Source organism: Carcharhinus amblyrhynchos, chromosome 2, assembly GCF_965287045.1.
Source record: "Carcharhinus amblyrhynchos chromosome 2, sCarAmb.v2.hapA, whole genome shotgun sequence".
NCBI classification, from domain to species: domain Eukaryota; kingdom Metazoa; phylum Chordata; class Chondrichthyes; order Carcharhiniformes; family Carcharhinidae; genus Carcharhinus; species Carcharhinus amblyrhynchos.
Genome location: NC_137325.1, coordinates 8,738,478 through 8,759,748, shown reverse-complemented (window position 1 = coordinate 8,759,748; position 21,271 = coordinate 8,738,478). Strand labels below are relative to the sequence as shown.

General features: G+C 42.8%; 1 protein-coding gene and 1 pseudogene across 3 annotated transcripts in view; both read left to right on the top strand.

The window, feature by feature from the left end:
* Positions 1-21,271, top strand: part of ulk4 (unc-51 like kinase 4) — a 390,892-nt gene that overhangs the window by 259,289 nt on the left and 110,332 nt on the right. The gene's annotated exons all lie outside the window — the stretch shown is intronic.
* On the top strand, positions 19,233-19,733 carry LOC145360095 (large ribosomal subunit protein eL24 pseudogene; annotated as a pseudogene).

The following is a 21,271-nucleotide window of genomic DNA, read 5'->3' as shown; positions in this document are numbered from 1 at the left end:
GACTTAATTCTGTTCCAGATAACTGTCTCTGTAAGCTTTTCCATCACCAAGGTTAGATTGAATGGTCTGTAGTTGCTGGGTTAATCCTTGTATTATTTTTGAACAAGGGTGTAACATTTGCCAGTTAGAGTCATGGAGGTTTACAGGATGGAAACAGGCCCTTCGGCCCAACTTGTCCATGCCACCCTTTTTTTAAAACCCCTAAGCCAATCCTAATTGCCCACATTTAGCCCATATCCCTCTATACCTGTCATACCCATGTAACTATCTAAATGCTTTTTAAAAGACAAAATTGTACCTTCCTCTACTACTACCTCCTGGCAGCTTGTTCTCGACACTCACCACCCTGTATGTGAAAAAATTGCCACTCTGGACACTTTTGTATCTCTCCCCCTCACATTAAACCTATGCCCTCTAGTTTTAGACTCCCCTATATTTGAAAAAAGATATTGGCTATTTAGCTGATCTATGCCCTCATCATTTTATAGACCTCTAAGATCACCTCTGAGCCTCTTATGCTCCAGCGGAAAAGAGTCCCGGTCTATCCGGCCTCTCCTACACCTCAATCCATCAAGTTCCAGTAGTATCCAGTAAATCTTTTCTGTGCGCTCTCTAGTTTAATAATATCCTTTCTGTAATAGGGTGACCAGAACTGCACACGGTATTCCAAGTGTGGCCTTACCAATATCCTGTACAACTTCAACAAGAAATTCCACCTCCTGCATTCAGTGTTCTGACTGATGAAACCAAGCATGCCGATGTCTTCTTCACCACTCTGTCCACCTGTGACTCCACTTTCAAGGAGCTATGAACATGTACCCTTAGATCTCTTTGTTCTATAACTCTCCTCAAAGCCCTACCATCAACTGAGTAAGGCCTGCCCTGGTTCAATCTACCAAAATGTATCACCTTACATTTGTCTAAATTAAACCTGAGTGGCACAGTAGCACGGTGGTTAGCACTGCTGCTTCATAGCTCCAGAGACCTGGGTTCGATTCCCGACTTGGGTCACTGTCAGTGTGGAATTTGCACATTCTCTTTGTGTCTGCATGAGTTTCCTCTGGGTGCTCTGGTTTCCTCCCACAGCCCAAAGATGTGTGGGTTAGGTTGATAGGCCATGCTAAAATTGCCCCTTAGTGTCCTGAGATGTGTAGTTTAGAGGGGTTAGTGGAGAAAATATGTAGCGATATGGAGTAGGGCGTGGGTGGGATTGTGGTCAGTGCAGACTCGATAGGCCGAATGGCCTCTTTCTGTGCTGTAGGGGTTTCTATTATTCTATTTCTATGATAAACGCCATCCACCATTTGTCAGCCTACTGGTCCAATTGATCGAGATCCCGTTACAATTGAAGATAACTTACTTCATTGTCCACTATGCCACGAATCTTGGTGTCATCTGCAAACTTACTAACCATGCCTCCTATATTCACATCCAAATCATTAATATAAATGACAAATAACAGTGGATCCAGCACTGATCCCTGAGGCACACTGCTGGTCACAGGCCTCCAGTTTACATTAGAACGTAAGAACATAAGAATTAGGAGCAGGAGTAGGCCATCTAGCCCTTTGAGCCTGCCCCGCCATTCAATAAGATCATGGCTGATCTGAAGTGGATCAGTTCCACTTTCCCGCTTTCTCCCCATAACCATTAATTCCCTTGTCTATCAAAAACCTATCTACCCGTGACTTAAATATATTTAGCGAGGTAGCCTCCACCACTTCAACGGGCAGAGAATTCCAGAGATTCACCACCCTTTGAGTGAAGAAGTTCCTCCTCAACTCTAATCTAAACTGCTCCCCCTTATCTTGAGGCTGTGCCCTCTAGTCGTACTATCCTTTCTAAGCGGGAAGAATCTCTCTACCTCTACCCTATCCATCCCCTTCATTATCTTATACGTCTCTATAAGATCCCCCCTCATCCTTCTAAACTCCAACAAGTACAGACCCAGCCTATTTAGTCTCTCTTCATAGTCCAACCCCCTCATCTCCAGTATCAGCCTAGTGAACCTCCTCTGCACTCCCTCCAAAGCCAATATATCCTTGCGCAAGTGCAGCGACCAAAACTGCACACAGTACTCCAGCTGCGGCCTCACCAGTACCCTGTACAGTTTGCAGCAAGACCTCCCTACTTTTATATTCTATCCCCCTCGCTATAAAGGCCAGCATTCCATTTGCCTTCTTGATCACCTGCTGCACCTGCAGACTGGGTTTTTGCGACTCATGCACAAGGACCCCCAGGTCCCTCTGCACCGTAGCATGCTGCAGCTTTTCGCCCTTTAAATAGTAATCCCTCCTATTATTTCTGCCAAAGTGGATAACCTCACACTTGCTAACATTATCCCCCATCTGCCAGGTCCTTGCCCACTCGCTTAGCCTATCCAGATCCCTCTGCAGACTTTCCACACCCTCCACGCAATTTGCTTTTCCACTCATCTTCGTGTCATCAGCAAATTTCGTCACCCTACACTCAGCCCCCTCCTCCAGATCATCTATATAAATGGTAAATAGCTGAGGCCCCAGCACCGATCCCTGCGGCACTCCAGTAGTCACCAACCGCCAATCAGAATAGCATCTATTGATACCAACTCTCTGCTTCCTATTAGACAACCAATCCTCTATCCACGCTAAAACCTTACCCCAACTCTGTACACCCTAACCTTCTGTAGCAACCTTTTATGAGGCACCTTACCAAAAGTCTTTTGAAAATCTAAAAACACCACATCCACCGGTTCCCCTCTGTCTACCGCACTAGTCACATCCTCATAGAAATCCAATAAATTCGTCAAACACAACTTCCTCTTAACGAATCCGTGCTGCGTCTGCTCGATCAAACCATTCTTTTCTAGGTGCCTCGCTATTTCTTCTTTGATGACGGATTCTAGCATTTTTCCAACTACAGACTTTAAACTATCCGGCCTATAATTCCCCGACTTTTGTCTGCTATCTTTTTTAAAAAGCGGTGTAACATTAGCCGTTTTCCAATCTTCCGGCACATCCCCGGAATCCAGTGAATTTTGGTAAATAATTACTAAGGCATATACAATCACCTCTGCCATTTCTTTCAGAACCCTGAGATGCATTCCATCCGGTCCTGGGGACTTGTCCACCTTCAGTCCCATTAGTCTATCAAGCACTACCTCTCTAGTGACAGTAATCGCATTCAGGCCCTCAACTCCTACCATCCTTTTATCTTTAAGATCCGGCAAACTGTTCGTGTCCTCCTCTGTGAAGACCGAGGCAAAAAACTTACTTGTTGAGAGTTGTTTGAAAAATAACTCTCTACAACCACCCTCTGGCTTCTGTGAAGAAAGCAATTTTGTATCCATTTAGATACCTCAGCCTGGATCCCATGAGATTTAACCTTATGCAACAACCTACCATGCAGTACCTTGTCAAAGGCCTTGCCAAAGTCCATTTTATCTGGCACCATCTCCTGTGAAGTACCTTGGAATGTTTTACTACATAAACGGCAATATATAAATACAGCAGTTGTTGTTTTGCAAGTCACAATCCTCAAGCTCAGCACATAACCTGGGTTGAGACTTCAATACAGTACCCAGCACTGTTAGAAATGATAAACCATGCTTGTCCAACCTTGGTAGGGGCTACATTTCTATTTTCTTTTCACTGAAGGGGTCAATAAGCAAATTTCAGATAGCTAATGTTTGACACGACATTAAACATGAATTTCAGATTACAAAATCAATGTCAAAGCAATAAGTTAATATCGTTTTTAAAGTGCAATTAATAAAAGTGACCTTAAAAAGTGCCAAGCAACAGAATTAACCAATAAAACCTACTTAAGTGGAGTCAAAGGTACGAACTAGACCCCAAGTCCTGATCACCTAAAAAGGGGCGGCGATGGGACCGAGCTAAGACATTGGGTTTAACTAACACTGACCTCGTATTCACCCCAGTTGGCATACAGCGAGTGGCCTCAGCAGAATTCATACAACATTAGGGGTCAGAAGCGGGTTGACTTTCAGCCTGAGTTGTTCTCCTCTTTGTTGATATTTGGGAGGGCGGACGAGGTGTGTGTGTGCGTGTCTCCAACTCTCTCCCAGTCTTCACATTTGTCTTTTCACCCACTCACTTGCACAGACTTACCCATCCTTATTCCTTGCTCCATTTAGCTAAAACTAAACTCAAAAGGCCTTCCTTTCCTAAAGATGCCCCTGGTTACTAAGCAACATCTCATTCTTTCTGCAATGCTGTTGTTTACCTTGTATGCCATGAACTCTCCAAGCACAAGAGAGACATAGTTTGAACTGAAGCCAAGAACCTGCATACATGCAAACATCTTAGTTTAACATGAATCTAAGAGCTTATGCCCTTCTTACATAGAAACACTAAATAAACTCATATAATTTCACAGTAACTTCATTGCAGTGTTAATGTAAGCCTTCCTTGTGACTAGTAAATAAACTTTACTTGAAATTTATACCTATTTCTAATGTCCAACAATACAAATATTGATTATTTAAAACCACCTCTGCTTCCTGAAAAATACAAGGAGAATCAATTGAAACCTCCTGCCACTCTTCCTGACCTCGTCCACTACACAGACATCGTTACTGCCTCCAGTAGCGTGGGCCTTTCCAGTCTCATCCTGGTTGCTTATTGTTTGCAGCTTGCCATCCTTCTCCTTGCTTCTCTCTGGAGCCCTTGCTTGTTTGGGAAGTCCTGTAGAGCAGTCAGCACCATCTGGAAACATGATTTCATCCCATGTTCTCAGCTATGTGTACGTTTACAGATTTTGATTTCTTTTTGTTACACTCCGTGATGTGATTAATTGAATAAGTAAACAACAAAGAGGACGACACAGTCCAAAAGGTTGAGGCGAGGCTGTGGACTAGCTGCTGTGTGGTGATAGATTGCTCCAAATGAACCAAGCTTAAGTAACTAGACTTGAAAGAAAGTGCAGTGGCTCCGATGCTTCCTTACCCCATCCTGTCAGACACTCCCGCTACCACTTGAGGCTGGGTGGACGCTGTTGCTGCAACTCTGTTTTCCTTGCAGCCTCCACAACCTACTCCACCATCTTTGTCCTGTATTTCTTTAGGGGTTCAGTGCCTGCCTGAAAGGGCGAGAGAGCTCACACTGTGAAAACAATGGAGAAATCACTCACTTTTGCTCTGTTCACCGCTCCAAATAGAGACTGATTCTGTCCTAGATTTGCTGCTGATAGACTCGTCTATGGCCTGTGATTGGAAGAGCATCTCCTTGCAAAACCTTTCATTGAACTTACCTTATAGAGTCATAGAATTGTAGAATACCTACAGTACAGAAGGAGTCTGTTCGGCCCGCCAAGACTGCACCGACCACAGTCCCACTCAGGTCCTATTCCCATAACCCCACATATTTACCCTGCTAATTCCCCTGACACTAGGGTCAATTTAGCATGGCCAATCAACCTAACCCACACATCTTTGAATTGTGGGAGGAAACTGGACATAGAGATATACAGCACAGAAACAGGTCCTTCAATCCAACTCATCCATGCCGACCAGGTTTCCTAAACTGAACTAATCCCATTTGCCTACATTTAGCCCACAGCCCTTTAAATCTTTCCTGTCCATGTAGTTGTCCCAATGCTGTGGTTTGAACAGTGAGTACGCAGGCCAAGTACAGAGGGTGTGATCTTACTAGTCGTTCACATTAAGCTCCTGCTGTAGTGAGGTCTGAGAATTTGTCATCCAGCCAAATTTCCGTCACTGCAGTGGGATGGAAAAGTCCCACCAGTATGAACAGTGGTAACGTTCTGTCCAGACGCTTTGGGGGCCAGGTGGATTGGACAACCCGTGTTAAACCATGACCTTGTCTATCAGCTCAGGTCTTTACAAACTAAATACTTGTGACAGTAGTTGCCGAAGGGAGGGGGAGTATTTCTTGTCAGCTGACCAGAATTTATCCCTCAGTGAACACCACCAAAAGGATTCACTTGCCATTTATCTGATTTCTGTTTGTGGGACCTGTATACAAATTGGCTGCTGCACTTGCTTGCAGAAAAACAGTTACATTTAGGAAGTCATCCATTCACTAGAAAGAACTTTGAGAATGTTCTGAGGTGCCAAATAAATATTAATTACTTATTTCACTTTGCTTTTGCTTCCAATGCCCATTATTGACCAAGGCCACTATTAGTTCAGTTGGATTGTGAGGTTTTTTAAAGGTCACTGCAAAAAAAAAAGATAATGCTCCAATGCACTATGTCTCATGAAGTTAAGGCACCTTTTTGCATCTCAGCTGCAATGTGGTCCTCACAGTATTTTGGTTACTGCTCAGACCAAGTCTCTACAGGAAACACGGGATAATTACCTTTAGAACCCTCACAAAGGACTCCTGGCTCAATTTGCATCGTAAGAAATCTCACAACACCAAGTTAAAGTCCAACAGGTTTATTTGGTAGCAAAAACCATTAGCTTTCAGAGCACTGCTCCTTCATCAGGTAAGTGGGAGTTCTGTTCATAAACAGGGCATACATAAACACAAACTCAATTTACAAAATAATGATTGGAATGCAAGTCTTCACAGGTAATCAAGTCTTAAAGGTACAGACAATGTGAGTGGAGAGAGGGTTAAGCACAGGTTAAAGAAATGTGTGTTCTCTCCAGCCGGGACAATTAGTGAAATTTTGCAAGCCCAGGCACGTCATGGGGGTTACAGATAGTGTGACGTGAACCCAAGATCCCGGTTGAGGCTGTCCTCGTGTGCGTGGAATTTGGCTATCAGTTTCTGGTCAGCGATTCTGCATTGTCATAACCACAACCTGTGCTTAACGCTCTCTCCACTCACATTGTCTGTACTTTTAAGACTTGATTACCTGTAAAGACTCGCATTCTAACCATTATTTCGTAAATTGTGTCTTTATATGCCCAGTTTGTGAACAGAACTCCCACTTACCTGATGGAAGAGTAGCGCTCTGAAAGCTAGTGCTTTTGCTACCACATAAACCTGTTGGACTTTAGCCTGGTGTTGTGAGACTTCTCACTGTGTCTACCCCAGTCCAACGCGGGCATCTCCACATCAAATTGCAGCAACAGCTCACCATTCTCAGCTTCACTTAGCTGGGAACAGAAGATCTTCCTCCAGCACTTCAGGAGCACTGTGCTGGAGAACCCAACACACTGCATTGAGATGAGGGGGACACATAGTGACACAGGTTCTCCTTCCACATGTCACCAGGTTATGCCCTTGTAACTAACCTCCAGCACAGATCAAGCAGAAGGAAATTTGGCTCAAATTTAGCTGCGTGGTTACTCTTAGCCTGCTGCTTGTATTCAGTTTAAAGCAGCATTCATTGAAGTACAGACCAAGGTTGCCTACCTGCATTCTCAGCCATGGGTAGAAAGACTGGAGGATGACAAAAAAAAGGAGGAACGCAAAATTGCTTGAAAATAAATCATTTTTATAAAAACCTCCAATAACCCAGTTTAAAGTATTCAAAAACCTACAGTTCTAATAGCTGTCATTTTTCTATATGGTTTTATTACTGCAGTTGTTTAACTTGATACCTTATATTTTAATTACCATATTATTTAAATTTTAGAATAATCTCCTTATTGACTCATCTGCTTTCCAATTCAGCCCATACTCCCAGATATAGCAAGGTGCAGTAGTCAATTTTGAATTTATAATATTGACCTTAAGTTGGCAAGTACATCATTGTAAAAGGGAGACTGCAGGTCTATATGGAGCCTGAATACAAATGAGTTTGGGAATAAGCTTTCCCCCATAGGCATTCACATCCATTGTAAAAAGCTTATCAAGTCAAATTTTTACAGTATAATTTTTTTAAGCAAAGTCTACACTTTGCAGTAATGGTTTCAGATTAAAGGAAACCTGCAATCCTAAAGCTGTTGATTTAAGCTGTAAGTACCATATAAACAAATCTCCTTTTGGATTAATTATTCAGTCCTGTCATTGTGTGTTCAGATCAGGAGATTTTACATTTTGTGTATATGTCATAGATGACATGTGCTGCACAGAAAGTCTATTAGGAAATGTAAGAATGTGTATTAATATGTGTAGTGTGCTGGTATTAAACCATGTAGCCATCCAACATATTGCTACTGTTTGGCTAGATTAGTAGCAATTTGAAAATGGATTTTTAAATTTAATGCTTACATTACGAATAATGTGGACAGCATGTAAACCAACTTGCTTCTGGAAATGGTTGAGATTATTTTCAGTTTTCATAGATCCATATCTGTAATAGTTCTGCTGTTTGTAGTCTTGATAGGTTATTCCATTTTGCTTAAATAAATGGACAGGTCTGTGTTGGAGAAATGATGGCTGAGATTTTCACATCTTTCTTCCCCCTACTGGAGGCAGTGTTTCATGAGAGTTTCATTTCTTCTATACTTTAAAATCATTTATTTTAAACAAATTAGTGATTGGGTTAAAGTAGAGCAGCACTGTCCAATAGAAATTGCAGAGTGTGCCACATGTGTGTCTGTGATGGCACTGTTTCAGTCACAGGTACTAATTTTAATAGAAAGTGCCTTACATACCTATTAACATTATAGGTAAACACAGCTCATGTGTATATTGACTTAATTAACATCTACCACTCTTTATTTGTCAGCCGTTGATCAATTGGTATCCATTCTTGCCAAGAGACTGCATTTTACAGATTCTTGTCTTGTTGAGGTATGGGATGTAGATGGCTTCCCCCCCCCCCCCAACCCCTCCAAAGAGAACAGGGTCTCGAAACCGTCTCAGTCCATTTGAGCCTGCCCTGCATCCATAATACGCTGCAGGCAGGCTACATTGGGATTTACACCCCTCGCTGGGGTGAGTCCACCCTCTGGCTGGCAGTTCCAGCAGTACCATGAGGTCAGTAGTCGGGAGTGTAACCAATCTCAATAGACGCTGACGTAGACTAAGTCTGGCGGCTTGAGTGGGGAGGGTTTGGCCAGCTGTGGGAGATAGTCTTTAGTTTTAATATTCATTCATGGGGTGTGGGCGTTGCTGGCTGGCCAGCATTTATTGCCCATCCCTAGCTGCCTGAGGGCAGCTGAGACTGAACCACAGTGCTGTGGCTCTGGAGTCACATGTAAGCCAGACTGGGGAAGGGTGGCAGATTTCCTTCCCTGAAGGACATTAGTGAACCAGATGGGTTTTTCCGTCAATGGTTTCATGGTTATCAGCAGATTGTTAATTCCACCATGGCGGGATTCAAACCTGGGTCCCCTGAACATTAGCTGAATTTCTGGATTAATATTCTAGCAATAATACTACTAGGCCCTTGCCTTCCCAGTAGAGGACTGAGAGGCTGGGTTTTAGAAATCAAGCAGATAGGAAGGAAAGGAGAGTTGTTGCCAATGTATAGAGAGCACCCGTCCCTTCCTTCCCACTCTTTTCAAAATTTCTTTTAAAATTGGTTTCCCCGTTCCTGCCCGCCTGCCTGCACATTATGGCATGTGCAGTGTATTATCAGGGTCATTGGCTTGTTAACAAGCTGAATTGACCCTCAATCCTTTTTTAAGCGTGAGTTTAATTACCAAGCTTGCATTTCATTGCAACAAAATTCAACAACAACTCATGCCAAATACTTCATAATGAGTTTTAGAAAATGTTTAATCATTCATAAACAATAAAACTGTCATCAACTTCAAATGGTAAAAGCAAAAGAAATATTTATGCTTGCCTTACTTAAAGTACAAAAGTAACATAAAAAAGCTCAACCTCCCATGTCCACTGGTATTATAACCAAGACCGCCTCCCTGTATAGTGTAAGTTTGCTAACTGTGCTTGCATACCAGGATGGCGGGGGTGGGGGGAACATGTGCCAGTTGCAACATTTTGAATGTAGAAGGAGCACACAACTCTCACTGTCATTTTGTGCAGACAACATGCACCTCACTTCACCTTGCTTTACCTGTCCATCATTTAAGTAAAGCCACTAAGAAAAAAAACTATGGGACAGAAAACAGCAGAGTATGGCAACACTGAATGGGCAATGGTCAACAAAATGTCTTGCAAGCTGCACTCAGAACCCTGATGGACTAGATGCAGCCCACACCCACAGGTTGCCCACCACTGCTCTGGTTGGTGATTCAGAGTGGAGATCTTGACTCCCCTTCCCAGGCCAGTGGTGCAGTGATGAGTTTTTACATCTGATCTAATCCAAAGGCTCACCAGATCTGAGGGGCTGGAAAGGCTTACTCTTGTTCTTGTGTTTCTGTGCACTGCCTTAGCTGAGATTAGCTGACTTGAGAATAGCCAGGATTAGTTCTGCAACTTGGCTGATTTGTCTGGCCCCCTGCCAGACTAGACAGTGCACTTGGTTTTGAGGCAGCCGAGACCATGAGTGATGATGGGCAATTGCTGGTATACTTTGGTGGATAAATAAACAATTGTGAGCGTGTGCGGTAGTTTTGTAATGAAGCCCAGAGACTGAACAATAAGGCTTTATCTGTATGTTTTGAAGCTTTGGTCACTGCTCTTGATCAAAGTGATTGTTGATAGGGGGTTAAAGTCATGGATGGGGGTTGGGAGACTTGCAAAGATTTCTTTGTACATCAGGGTGTTCAGCTAAAATTCAATGAAACCCATGTTAAATGCTGTGTTGTTTGTATAAATATTGTGGACATACAATAGTAGCATGTACAAGCCTGAGCTGCACCTAAGGCAACGTTATAGCCAAAACTGCAATGTAAATTGCCACCCCTGATGTTGCCTGTTTATCTTCTCTGGAATAAGTTTTCAACCATATGTGCAAGCAGTTTTCTACCCATTGATCAGATAATCAAGTTTCTGATATGTCTTAGCAGTTCAAACTTGTTAAATGACCCCTTACATATCTAACTAAAATTGTAGCATTATAATGGGTGGCACAGTAGATCGCACTGCTGCCTCACAACACCAGGGACCAGAATTCGATTCCAGCTTTGGTGACTGTGTAGAGTTTGCTCTTTCTCCCTGTGTCAACACGAGTTTCCTCCAGATGCTCTGGTTTCCTTGCACACTCCAAAGGTGTGCAGGTTAAGTGGATTAGCTATGCTTAAATTGCCCCTTAATGTCCAAAAGGTGTAAAGGTTATGTGGATTAGCATTGGTAAATGTGTAGGATTACGAGGATAGGGTGGGTGTGTGGACCTGGATAAGATGCTATTTCAAAGAGTTAGTGCAGACTCAATGGGCCGAATTGCCTCCTGCAGTGTAGGGATTCTATGATTCTATAGAAAATGATGAGCTATTTAAGAATTCTGCAAAGTAAATTGATGACCTCTCACCCTTAAACTATCAAAACATGCAATATTTGACCAATGTGGTAAACAGTAAAGGAAATGGGAATCCACAAACATGCAGTAATGCCTCAGAATTGCTTAATTTCTGAACTGACACTTCAAGTGTTAGGCTACCATAAAGGTGCCTTTATCTTCTGCAATCCTGGTAGACCAATCCATCAGTTAACTGAGGGAAGCATTGCTGCCTCCAGAGGCCCCCAAGACCACTTGTACAAGGCATTTCCCAGGACTCAGGTGAAATAAATACTCAGTTTTTTTTTTTTACAGACCTCTGCTTTTCCACCTGAAATCTTGCTGGTGTAAACACATTGCAAAATCTGGTGGTGGTCTCAATCTCCCCACCCCCACCCCCGCTTTGCTTTTATTTCCAGTCATGTCGCTGTTCCAGCCCTATAGCAACATGGGTTGCCAGCCCATATTCAGCCTTCCTGACCCTTCCATGCATTAAGATGTGAAATCAGAGCATGCACAATGAAGATCATTAGTCTTCGTCCCCTTGTTCTGTATTCACCCATGAGAAACAATCTTTTACTATCCATCCACAGTGAAGTCTTCATACTTCATGTACCACTTTTCAAGCTCCTCTCTCAGCATTACACCAGTGCAACATGTTGCTGCTCTTGTCTGTGCAGGGAATTCTGGGCCCCATCTCTTCCCACTTCCAACTCACACCCAAGTCTCAGTCCCAAGTTTCCTCTCTTCAAACCTATCTCAGTCTGTCACCCTGAGCCCCCATCTCTGGCCCCATCACCCTCTTCTAGGATCTTATCCTCAGTCACCCTCTCCACATCTTCACCCCCCTCAAAAAAAATCTATATCATCTGAGCAACTACTGACTCTCTCCCCCCATATCTTGATCTGAATCCCCATCACCTCCCACCTCACCCCCAAGAATCATAAAATCTCTACAGTGCGGACGGAGGCTATTCTATCCATCGAGTCTGCACCACCCTATTGCCAGAGCCCCATTCACCATGGCCAATCCACCTAACCTGTACTTCTTTGGAATGCAGGAGGTAACCGGAGCATCTGGAGGAAACCTACGCAGGTATGGCCCTGTGACCCCACTCCGCTGGAATCAAACCTGAGTCACTGGCACTAAGACAACAGTGCTAACTTCTTCTAATGATCTTCATTGTGCTACCATGGCACCCCTACATCCTGATACCTGGCTCCCACCCAATGCTGCAGCATGAAATATAAAACGCTGCTTTTAAAAGTCTGAGGTTCATGTCCTATTCTGAGATTCAGTGCTGCACACCGTGGACCAGTTAGAACTATTCCACTGGCCATATATTTGACAGACCTTGTCCAGGCAGAACAAATATCATACCACAAGTAACGTGAAGAAGGACTTCAAATAAAAAATATTTATTGGCATTTGAATGGAATGCTGATTTGAAATAATTAAAAGGGCAAACATGAGTAGGTGTGCCTAAAAGGCTAAAAAGGTTCAAATCTAATGATCCTTGTCATATATAATCAAGTGCCTTCTTTAAAATAAGAGCACCAATAAGCTATAATTGTTTCAAGATATACCATTCTACTCAATAAAAAGCCATAGCACATTTTATGTCTGGCTGAATGAAGGTTAATTCATTCCTTGAATTCCAGCAAACCAGCTGAGCAAAAGTATTGTGCCACCAGTGACAAAATATGAAAATGTTTTGCTGCTGATTTTTTTCCCCCAACTTTATCTTCCTTTAAAGATATTGACTGTTAGGAGTAAGATTTCCCGTCCCAGGTGTTCACCAGTTTTCCCTTCCACTGAAAACAGGGGTGGAGAATCCAATGTGAATTCCTAAACAGCTTTTACGCCAGCAGGATCTCCCATTCAGATTGTCCCAACTCCTGTTAATGATGTAATTGGATACCCACCATGAAAGGTTGGGAACATCTTTACCATTCATTAACATTCCATTAGTGGGCTTCCCCACTCTGTTTTCCCCCTACAAAAAGATGTTGCTGTCTGCTGACATGAAGTTGCATCAATGGCATTTATAACAGGCTCTTACAAAGAGGGACCTGGTGAAGAGAATCTGCCAAACACACAGACTCTGCTGGGGGGGCCTGAAGAAATGTCATCCCCTGGCACTGCCTAGGAGGGAAGTTTCCATTGGTGTGGTCCTTAATTGGTATGGAGGTGGAAGTGCGGGGGGAGATCCAGTGGGGCTGGGGTATCTCCATGTCCATGGAGGGGAATCCTTTTTAAATTTCTTCCCAATCGGGGACTCATTTAGAGCCTGCCAAAGCATTATCTTGTTCCTAAAATGGTAGATAAGCTATGCTTATTACACTCACCTCAAAGTCATAAGCAAACTGAGGTACCACTTGAGCATGCCACTCATTTTCAACAACTTTCTGCATTGTGTCCAGAATTGGACAGTACTCCAATTCAGGCCAAACTGGTGTTTCATAAAGTTTGCACAAGTTCTTGGTTTTTATACCTCATACCTCTATTTATGAAGTCCAGGATTTCAAATTCTTTAACTGCTTTGTTACCTGAGATGTCACCTTAAAAAGTTTGTGAACAAACACCTCCTGAACACTCTTTGCACCCCATTGGAAATTCTACTGTTTAGTTGGCACCATTGCCTGTCTTCACCCCTCAGCCCACCTGCTGCTGAAACCTCCATTAATGCCTTTGCCACCTCTTAGCCAATGAATTCCTGATTGGTCTCCTACATTCTACCCTCCATAAACTTGAAGCCATCTGAAGTTCTGCTGTCCGTATCTTAGCTTGCAGTATGTCCCGTTCCCCAACTAAGACAGCATTTATTGCACATCCCTAATTGTCCTTCAGAAGATGGGAGTAAGCTGCCTTCCTGAACTGCTGCAGTCCCTCCGGAATTGTACCTAGTAAGGTGTTAGCGCGCAAGAAAAAAGTACAGAGAATTGGCAAAGTTATCTATAGTTTTAAAGGGAATTTCCACCCTTCAAACAATGGTAGAATAAATGCCATTTACAGTAGCCAACAAAATAATGTGCAATAGCACAAACTTGGGTCATGAAGTGCAATATGACTAAATCGTATGGCACATTGGTGCGTTCATACAATTTAAGAACGAAGAGATGTGAGGAGTGGGCAGGAAAATGGAATAGAAGCAGATGATCAGCCATGATCATATTGAATGGCAGAACTGGCTCAAAAGGCCGTATGGTCTACTCATGCTCATGTTTATGTTCATAATTTAGAAATTGCCATTCAACTCCATTACAGTTGAACAACTTCTCCAGAGAAAGATTATTTATGTGTGCTAAACAATAAATATTTAAGACTGTGTTTTGAGGCATTAATGCAGCTCAGATGAGGCAATACTTCTCCTGTTTTCGGCCATTATCTGAAGCAGTAGTTTTGACATATTTCTCTTTAGGGAGTCTCTGCGAATAATGTTCTCCCAGACATCCCTTGTCCTGATCTCAAGGAATATGTCTACGTCCCAGAGGAAAACATCACTGTTATTTCAAACACATTAGTTGTATTAGGACATAACAGAAATAATGTACTAGTAAAGCAACAAATGGATAAATATAGAACTCTAGATGCAGATGCTTGTGATACACACAGTGTGCAGGGCCCAAAAGCATAAACCAATGGTAACTTTATGGATCACATTGGGGCCCAAATTGAAAACTTATGCTGTAACTCCCTCTGTGATAAGACCTAACAGCTTTCTCTTAGCCACCTGCCACCCTATATATAACAGACAATTTTTCACAAACTGTTTCCTTCTGAACTTGACCTAACCTATTTTTTTAAGTGTTGCTGAGACTATGCTGCAAGAATATAGTGTAAATTGGCTTGGCAAAAAAAAAAGCCCATGGGAAACACTGATTGCCTTTTGAAGAGTAATGTAACAGATCATCTTCTACATTTTAGGGCACAGTACTTGGTTAGTGCCTGTTCAAGCCAATTTATTCACTACATTTGTTGCCAGAACATTGCAAAAGGTTAAACGGTGCAAACATAAGTTCAAACAAAAGCAATCTTTTTCCATTTATCTTCACCTGTCAGCTTTGCCAAGGGTAAAGCTATTTGATCATAGTGCTCTTTAAAGAAATATTGTTTAAGCTTGATTTGTTACTCACACAATTTTTATGCACAGTTAAGTGCTTTGATTTTTTTCCTCTGCATGTACAAGTAAACTTATCTTCATTTCATATTATAGTCAACATTTTTATGTCTCTTTCATAGAGATTATACTACTTCAGTTATCCTCCAACACTGATAATTAATATCAGCTTTAGAATTGGCAGGTTCACTAGTACAGAACCTTTGAAGTCTTTACATTTGCCTTCTAATAAATGAGTTTATGATCCAAAGAATGAGTTGGCACTTGCCATTTTTACCAGATTATATTGACAAAAAAATGCTTCCACGGATGAGAAGCCTCAGTTATAAGGCTAGATTGGAGAGGTTGAGACTGTTTTCCTTGGAGAGAAAGCAGCCAAGGGGAGATTCAGTAGAGATGTAGAAAATCATGAAGGGGCTGGACAAAGTAGATAGGGAGAAAGTTTCTCCCTCCTCCTAAAAAGATCAAGAGGAACACAGATTTAAGGTGATTTGAAAAAGCAGCAAATGTGACATGAGAAGAAACTCTTTCACACAAGTTGTTCAAATCTGGAATGCACTGTCTGGAAGTGTGGGAGAGGAAGGTTCAATTGGGCCATTCAGCAAGGTATTAGATGATTACTTGAATTGAAACAATGTACAGGGGACAGCGAAAAGACAGGGAAATAGCATGAAGTCATGATACTCATTTGGAGAGAGAGTGCAGACACGAAATGACCTCCTTCTGCATCATAATTCTGTGGTTCCCATGAGGAGTAGAGTGGGTATATATGGAAGATCCAAAGCAGTGTCCCATCCTGGCATGTGGATCTTAATAACCAGATCTCGTTGACATAGTTAAATCGGAGTCCTCCCAAATCTCATCAAGTGCTCTACCCAGACAGAGAATGGGAATGAAGATCACAGGTAGGAGGATGTAACCTGGACCACGGGAAGCCAGAAAATATCAAAAAACTCAACTGTCTGGGCCTCCTCTGGTCCACAGTCCTCTTCTTTGCAATTTTGGCTTGATAGGGAAACCATCACTGCTCCTTTATGCAGGCCTCTGACTAAAATACTGAATGAGCCCATGCTGACATGATTTAACCGAGACCCTCCCAGCTTAGGGAATGGTTCTGTGAATTGCTGAAAAGAGCAAGTTAAACTTCAGACCAGTTAGAAAAACAGCAGGGTAGGAGGGGGTTAATCATACACTAATTTTAATGACCCCCACCCACACTATCTGGTTTCTGCTAGGTAGAGTTAAAACCATGGTCTCCATAGGCAATGTAATGTTTGCATTGGGTGGTATTTAATAAAGGTGCTCCTTCCCAGTGCCACATCCAATCTGTCACATTACTTTTGAATGGAGGGGCAACACTTGGAACTTGAAAGCAACCTTGCACAGATTTGCTTGTTGTGGTCTCCACATGGCAAGGCCCATCCCATCACCAGCTTAAATGTCTGCCCGATGCCTTCAAACTCATTTTGAAGGAAAGCATTAAATCCCCACTGTTATTAATGACCAAGATCCTGGGGGTTACCATTGACCAAAAGCTGGACTGGACTAGCCACATAAATACTATGGCTACAACAGCAGGTCACAGGATAGGAATCCTGCACCCCCTGAATCACCCCCTGACTCCCCACAGCTGATCCACAAACCAGAAGGCACAAGTCAGGAATGTGATGAAATACTGTCCACTTGCCTGGATGAGTGCAGATCCAACAACTCTCAAGAAGCTCAACACCATCCAGGACAAAGCAGTCCACTTGATGCTACCCTTCAACAAACATTCAGCCTCTTCACCAGTGACGCAGTGGTAGCCGTGTGGACAGTCTACAAGATACATTGCAGAAACTCACTGAGGCTCCTTAGGCAGCACCTTCCATACACATGGTTGCTACCGCCAGGAAAGACAAGGACAGCAGACACATCCAACCTGCAAATTTCCCTCCAAGCTACACACTATCCTGACTTGGAAATATGTCACCATTCCTTCACCAACATTAGGTAAAAATCCTGGAACACCCTCCTAAACAGCATTGTTGGTGTACCTACACCTCAGGGACTGCAGTAGTTCAAAACCAGTAAGAAGTCTGACAACACCAGGTTTAAGTCCAACCAATTTATTTGATAGTAAACTCGCAAGCTTTCAAGGTTTGCCCCTTCATCAGGCGAATGGAGAGTTCTGGCCTCAGACAGAGCATATAACAGCACAGTTTACAGATTACTGAGTAGAATGCGAGTCTTTACACCTGACCTGCTATTCAAGTCTTAAAGTGGCCAACAACATGAGTGGAAGGAGCATTAAGCCCAGGCTAAAGAGATGTGTATTGTCTCCAGACAGTATAGTGAGTGAGTGAGGTTTAGCAAACCCAGGCAAGTCATGGTGGTTACAGATAGTGCGACATGAACCCAAGATCCCTGTTGAGACTGTCCTCATGTGTGCGGAACTTGGCTATCAGTCTCTGCTCAGCGACTCTGCGCTGTCGTGTGTCGTGAAGGCCGTCTTGGAGAATGCTTACCCGAAGGTCAGAGGCCGAATGCCCGTGACCACTGAAGTGTTCGCCAACAGGAAGGGAACAGTCTTGCCTGGTGATTGTCAAGCGATGTTCATTCATCCGTTGTCGTAGCATCTGCATGGTCTCCCCAATGTACCATGCTTTGGGACATCCTCTCCTGCAGCGTATTAGGTAGACAACATTGGCTGAGTTGCAAGAGTACGTACCATGTACCTGGTGGATGGTATTCTCACATGTGATGATGTCATCCTTGTCGATGATCCGGCATGTCTTGCAGAGGTTGCTGTGGCAGGGTTGTGTGGTGTTGTGGTCACTGTTGTCCTGAAGGCTGGATAGTTTGCTGCGAACAGTGGTCTATTTGACGTTGTGCGGTTGTCTGAAGGCAAGAAGTGGGGTTGTGGGGATGGCCCTGGTGAGATGTTCGTCTTCATCAATGATATGTTGAAGACTCCGGAGAAGATGTTGTAGCTTCTCCGCTCCAGGGAAGTACTGGACAACGAAGGGTACTCTGTCCAGTTCAAAAAGCCAGCTCACCATCACTTTAGAAATTAGGTTGGAAAATAAATGCTGGCCTGGCCAGCAACACCCACGTCCTATAAATGAATAAAATATAATTACCTGCTGCAGAGAACCAATTAAATTATCACCCTTCCACAGATTGCCAATGAATTAATCCCACTGTCACACATTGTCAATTAACAACCCCACTTTCCCAGATTGCCAGTTGGTCAGTAGTAAATTGTCCCTGGTGGTCTGGTGGTGTGCTCTCACCACTGTGGCCCAGGTTTTATTCCTGCTCTTTTTGGCCCCAAGATTTTATTCCCTGGGAGAAGAGTTCTTTCTTGCTGCTATGTGATCTGTTACAATTAACAGGAATTTCTAATTAAATGATCTGGCAGTGTCTGTGGAGTGAGAACTAAATCCAATAAAGAGAAACTTTCTTTCCCAGAGTGTGGGGATGTGGAATGTTCTCCCACACAGAATATTTGATATGAATAGCACTGATACATTAAAGGGAAAGTTAGATAAGCACATGAGGGAGAAAATAATCAAGGTTATCCTCACAGGGTGGGATAAAGTAGGTTGGGAGCAGACTCATGTGAACCTTAGGCAACACAAACCAGTTGGGCCAAGTGAACTTGTTTCTGTTCTGTGAGCAATGCTATTAACAATATCTCTGTGCAGATATTGTTGAATGCATCTGCTCTTGCTTGCGGCTACTCCAACCAGGAGATTTGCTGTCATCATAAGTCATGCTTGTGTCTCTTACCCTTCCTCGCACATCCATTGCAACTGTTCTGTGGTACTTGCTGTCCAATCTATGCCCAGATCAGCCCCTCTTTCTGCTGTCCTCCGCTTTGTCCCCACTAACTCCGTCCATGCCATCTTCGCTGTTGAAATGAAGGTCGAACTGTGCAGTTTCAGTGGGTATAAAATCTACCCGGGTCACAGAAAGCACTATGCCAGAATTGATGGCAAGGTTTTCCAATTTCTGAATTCAAAATGCAAGCCGGCCTTCCTCTCCAAGAGCAACCCTCAACAGATCAACTGGACTGTCTTCTACAGGTGCAAGCACAAAAAAGGGCAGTCTGAAGAGATTCAGGAAAAAGCATTCCCATCATGCAATGAAGTTCCAATGGGCTATTACTGGTGCGTGTCTTGCTGAAATTATGGCTAAGAGGAATCAGAAGCCTGAGGTGCGCAAAGCTCAACGTGAACAAGCAGTTGGGGTGCCAAGGAGGCTAAGAAGGCCAAAGCTGCAACAAAAAAAGTCAGTGCAGCTACAGCTAAGGCTGCTCAGAAAGCAGCACCGAAGCAGAAGTTTGCCAAGCCAGTGAAGTCTCAGGCTCCTTGTGTTGGTGGAAAACATTTAACATGGTTAACTGTTGATGTAGAATAAAAACCACTGAATTTTAAAAAAAATCAACTTTGAATTATCAACTTTGGTTACAAAGTAGGTTCGAGAGGCAGTTTTGGCATGGGTCATGGGATTGAGCTTTGGATATATAATGCAACTATTCGAGTTCTACCACCGCAATCTGGAATGACTATGTGCTTCCTGGCCCTTTGCTTTAAATGCAACATAAAGATAGGAATGAGCAACAACTTTGAAGTATTCTTATTATTTCTCATCCAGTTTTATTATTACAGATGCAACATATAGCAACTGTATATACTATTATGGTAATTGATTTGGTGTAACTTTTAATGAGTTAATTGTCTGATAAACAATTTACAGCGGCTAGCAAAAGGAGCATTGCTTCAGTAAAATATGACTAGCTTGATAACACTGAAAGAATGCAGAAGTATGCTTCCATAAGCGAGCATACAAAGTATGCATTCACATAACATGTGTCTTTAAATCAAACTTATGGCCTATATGTTAAGTATTTAAGGCAGTGTTTGGAACAGCTAAGGGAGGAAACAGGACCATGCGCAGAATGATTATCGAGCAACCAAGTATCAGTCATTTGGAACAGTCATTTATTTCAGTTTAAAAATATCACTAATGTATGTCTCTGTGAAAAATAAGCATAGTTCCATATGTTTAAATGGGTTAGCATTTCATGAAACTCGCTTCATTGTTATGACCTGGTAGGCACTACCTAAAAGGATTGTGAAAGCAGATTCCTTAGCAACTTTGAAAAGAAAATTGGATAAATATTTCAAGGGGGAAAATTTGCAGACCTGTGGGGAATTACACTAATTAGATAGCTCTTTCAAAGTGCCTGCATAAGCATATTGGGCCTAATGGCCTCCCTCTAATCTGCATCATCCTGTGATTCAATTATCTAACGTTTCTGTTACACTTAATGAGAAATATGCTTCCAACCACATAATCCTGCCATTGCCAAGATCACCTACTGTACTGCCACCTCCATAACTGTGTCTGACATGACTCATGCCTCAATTTATCTGCTACTGAAACCCCCCTCCATACCTTTGTTACATCAATACATTATCTTCTGAACATCCCCCTGACCAGCCTTCCATCTTCCATTCTCCGTAAACTTGAAAGAAACACTTGCATTAATATTCACGACCACTGGTTGTCTTGATGCATTTTACAGCCAGTGAAATCCTCTTGCAGTGTAGTAACTATTTAGTGAAGCAAACACGGCTGCCAATTTGTGCACAACAAGCTCCCGCGAACAACAGAGCGAACAGATAATCTGATTTTGTAATGTTTAAATGGGTCAGGACATAGATAACTCCTTTGTTCTTCTTCAAAATGGTTGGCATCTTTCCATCTGCAATGGATGGTGGGAATGTAGTCCCAGAACTTTGGTGAGGTCAGGTGAGATCACCTGCTATATTTTGAAACAGTGTCATGGGATCTTTTACATCCACCTCTAGGACAGAGGAGACCATGTTTTAACATTTCATCCCAAACAAAGCACCTGTGACATAACAGCATTCCCTCAGCACTGCACTGTT